The 4,584-nt window shown below is 54.6% G+C and overlaps 1 non-coding gene across 1 annotated transcript; it reads right to left on the bottom strand.

Moving 5' to 3' along the window:
* Window positions 1-2,023: 2,023 nt before the first annotated feature.
* On the bottom strand, window positions 2,024-2,095 carry TRNAA-UGC (transfer RNA alanine (anticodon UGC)). The gene has a single exon. It is a non-coding gene; the product is annotated as a tRNA-Ala (tRNA).
* Between the last annotated feature and the right edge of the window lie 2,489 nt (window positions 2,096-4,584).

Genomic DNA, 4,584 nt, shown 5'->3' with positions numbered 1-4,584 from the left:
ATCTCCGGAAGGCCTTACCCCAGCTGGGGAGTGCTGGCACCCCCTGTCCACACCGTGTCCCATGGCCAGCGTCCCAGAGCTCCATCCTGGTCCTGCGTGCTCTGGGTCACCCCTGCAGTGGCAGGTGATGAGGAAGCAGCTCCTCTCCTCTTCCTCCTCCTCCTGCACACTTCTGTACAACCTCACACTGCCCTGACCTCCGCTCCCTGGCTCCTGCTCAGGCTCGGCAGCTCTTGGCAGCAGAGAGGTGCCGAGAGCAGCCCCAGCGCCTGCGCTAGACCAGCCTCACTGGGACATGTGGGGAGAGGCCGGGTCTGGGTGGGGGAGGGCAACTGTGGCTGTGACACAGGATGTCTCCTGTGACCACAGCCCGTGTCACAGAGAGGCACGGCCCCCATCACCCCCAGGGCCCTGGCCAGGGCTAACCCTGCAGCGGGATGGGGCTGAACGGGGCACTCGGGGTGTTTGCTTTGGAGTCCTCCTTTGCTTCAAAAGGTTTCCGTCGCAGCCCTGTGCTGTGCCGCAGCAGCACCTGGCACCCAGGAGCACCCACAGCCCTCCCAGCTGTCACTGACCACAGCCAGGACCACAGCTTGGGTGGCTCCTCCCTGTCTCCTCTGCACCAGGACCTCTAGTACAGTGCCAATCTGCCCCACTTGCTCCCCACTCTCTGGGTCCTCCTAAAATATCTACTGGTTGTTCAAGGTGAAAGCCAGGAAGAGAAAGGGCCAGGAGGGGCCGACTGAGACGAGAAGGGGCCACACAGACCTGGACCAAACCCTGCTGGTACTGCACTGGCCAGGGACTCAAGAAGGGACACAGGCATCTGTGGCTGCCCCACTCCATCATTACATCTGCCCTACCAGAAGTTATGGTTCTGGCAGGTTGTCCAGGGCCAGACTTAGGGGGTGGGGGGCACTGACGGGATCAGAAAATCACAGATTCAGAGAATGTTGGGGGAGACTCCACAACCTCCCTGGGCAGCTTCTTCCAGTGCTCGGTCACTCAAGAAAGAAGTTTTCCCTCACACACACGTGGAACTTCCTGTGTTTCAGCTGGTGCACACCGCCTCTTGTCCTGCTGCTTGGCACCACCAAAAAGAGTGTGACCCTCATCCTCTTGACACCCTCCCTTCGGGTACTTGTACACGTTGATAAGATCCCCTCTCAATCGTCCCTTCTACAGGCTGCCATTGCCCTTCTTGGCCACAAGAGCACATTGCTGGCTCATGGTCAACTTAGTGTCCAGCATCACTCCCAGGTCCTTCTCCGCAGAGCTGCTCTCCAGCAGCTCAGCCTCCAGCCTGCACTGGTGTATGGCGTTATACCTCCCCATGTGCAGGACCATGCACTTGCCCTTGTTAAACTTCATGAGGTTCCACTCCTCCCAGCTCTCCAGCCTCTCCAGGTCTCTCAAATGGCAGCACAGTCTTCCGATGTATCAGCTGCTCCTCCCAGTTTATTATCGTCAGCACACTTGCTGAGGAGGCACTCTCTACCTTCGTCCAGGTCACTGGCGACTAAGTTGAAGAAGACTGGCCCCAGTACGGAGCCCTGGGGGGACATCACTGGCCTCCAACTAGACTCTGCACTGCTGATGACAACCCCCAGAGCTCTGCCATTCAGTCACTTCTCAAGCCACCTCACTGACCACTCATCTAGCCCACACTTCTTGCCTATGAGGATGCTATGGGAGACAGTGTTGAAAGGCTGGCTGAAGTAAAGGGAGACAACCTCCACTGCTCTCCTGCTATCTCCCCAGTCACTCGTTCCATCATGGAAGGCTAGGGGTGGATGAACAGTGAGTCCAGAGCTTATGGGTGAGGATGACTAGGCAGGCTAACATGGCAGACACTGCTGTAGGTGTTTACAACAGGCCACCAGATCAGGAAGAGGAAGTTGATGAGGCTTTTGATGGACAGCAGGAAGCAGCCTCCCAATCACAGACCCAGGCTCACCCACGGGACTTCCACCACCCTTATATCTGCTGGGAAGACAACACAGCGAGGCACAAAAGCCCTCGCTGGAGATGCTGGGGACTGAACCCAGGACCTCCTGCATGCAAAGCAGGCGCTCTTCCACTGAGCTACATCCCCTTACACATGGCATACGTAGACGGGGGGTGTGCTCTGGGGTGCCCTCTCCTCCCATGCCATGTCCCTGACAAGCACAGCACCCTTGTGCCCTGCTGCCCTCAGACCCTCCCCAGAAAACTCCATTCAGACCCTCCTGCCTGGCCGTGGGGGAAGCTGGCCTTGCCTCTGCCCTGGGACTGCTCCTGCACAGCCCCACAGAGCGCTGCCGATTCAGCATCTCTGCAGCTAATTGGTTCAGGGGGAGACTGTTGCTGCAGGCGCTGCTGCCAGGCTCTAGCCCTGCCAGGGGAGGCTCGATGGAAAGGGGCAAGCCCCTTCCCTGAGTCACCTCTGCCAGCGCAGGCAGCACTTCTGTGTGCGTCACCTGTGTCCCCAAGGACAGCAGCAGGAGGGAGTGGTGTGAGGGAAATGCCCTCCCCAGGGGGATGTGCCCACAGCTCTGATTGCCCCCAGGGTGTGGGGTGGAGGGAGCATGGGAGCAGGCAGAGCTGGTGCTGGGCAGGGAGCTGCCCAGAGCCCCTCAGCCAGGCTCCAGGCCTCTCCCTGCACCACGCTGCCCACCAGCACCCGGCCATGGGCAAAGGGCAGCATCCCCCTGCCTGGGGCTGGGTACGAGGTTGCGCTCAGGGACATTCCCATTCTTGCAGCACCAGGACAGTGCTGACACTGGAGCCCCCGGCACAGCCCCAGGTGGGGGGTTTCTGTGGGCCAACCGGCAGTGCATTTGGCTGTTAACTGAAAGGTTGTTGGTGGAACCCACCCAGGGACAGTGGAACAGGGAATGGAGCCTGGGGTTGCTGATTTCATTCCCAATGGAATTACAGTATAATGTCCTTGTAATACCTCTTGTAATACCTCTGCAGGAAAGCAAAATTGGACCCCCATGGGAACACTGGCATTCTGTTGGAATGATGCTGTGGAAACCCTCCAAGAGCTAACAAGACTCAAGGACAAGGGAGAGAGGATCTTGGCAAACAGTATGGCAAAGGACAACCAGCTCCAGGCAAATAACCATGAGGAAACCACAACACTTTGAAGAACGTGAGGAACAGAGAGGACAAAAACAGCAGAATAACCCAGAGGAACCTACAAGTTCATTAGGGCTTATTAACCTATTAAAGTGCACCCCTCAAAATGAATAATGAGATGGTAATGACATGATAATGATGTTACCACCTTCTTCTCCACTTCCTATGCTAATTAACACGGATGTTAAAGCACAAGCACAGAGCAAGTATGTGATGTGATAAAACTGTAACCAACAGAAAAACCTGTATAAAGTACTTCCTGAAAAGTGTTTATAGATAAAGAATGAGAAAGGGAGAAGGTGTGCTAGCTTTGTGGATCTACCACCAAGCACCCATCCCTGTGCAGAAATGAACAAGTATTTCGATCCTGCGCGTCTATTGGTTAGTTGCACACCCGGTAAAAGAACCCAGTTTGGGGAAAACACTGATACAGCCCCAAAGAAACCACCATGGCTATGGGTCAGCATGCCCTGTCCATGCTCCTTTTCCCGCGGAACGGTCTGGCTCGCTTGCATTGCCTATCTCCTCGAAATCTGCTGCATTTTCCCATGCAGTAGGTGTGCTCTGACACTTTGTCTCTATGTACGATCTGGTCGACACAGTTTTCAGTTTAAAGCCTGTTTGCATGTGTTCATACATGTCTGTCTGCATGGATACATAGTTATTAGTTACATGGCAGCCTATTCCACCCGGGTCTGTATTCTCTTCCAAACTTCCTTTTCACCAGCACCCGGCAAGCCCAGAGGACAGCACCAGCTATCACTTAGGCTCCACATGGCCAGGTATGCTGGGAGGCTGCTGGAGCACATGCACCAGGTTTTTGGCTTGTGCATTCAGATGGGTGCGGACATATATTTTTGAGTTTCATTTCATTTGCCCTTTCCAGGTTCGTTTGCACTTCTGTGCCCTTCAAGCACCCGACTGCTGTGCTTTCCCCAGGAACTGGATACTAGTATCACAAGGACACCCCACCTGAATCTCTGAAGAGCTGCTTCTGTAGAACTGAAAACATTTATGGCTGCTGAGTCAAGACACTCACTTGGAGGCAGCCTTCCCCCACCTCCTGCACACACCGACTTAGTAGACAGATGTGTATCTTTGCCTAGAGGAATAAATCCAGTAATTTCAACAGAGTTTTTTATAGCCTGAGCCCCTCAGCTCCATGTGTCAACAGCCCCCAACCTGCCACCATGACAAGAGGAAAAAAAAAAAAAAAAAAAAAAAAAGGAAAGAAAAAGAGCTCCAGTGCTGTGCTTCAGGAGCGGCTAGCTTTTCGCCACACCCATTTCCTCTCCCTGAGCCCTGAATCTTGGTGCTGCACTCCAGAGGCAGACTCTAGCACCTTAACTGCCTTTTGCCATCCTGATCCTGGCACACCAGAAGGAAATGAAGCCCTTGAGCTGGAAGGCTCAGAGAATTGATGTAATTTCATGAATTACAGGCTTTCAAGGCCACCGTCAT

This window comes from Rhea pennata, unplaced genomic scaffold (genome assembly GCF_028389875.1).
Source record: "Rhea pennata isolate bPtePen1 unplaced genomic scaffold, bPtePen1.pri scaffold_26, whole genome shotgun sequence".
Lineage (NCBI taxonomy): Eukaryota > Metazoa > Chordata > Aves > Rheiformes > Rheidae > Rhea > Rhea pennata.
Note: the sequence above shows the minus strand (reverse complement) of the source record. Positions and strands in the feature narration are given on the sequence as shown.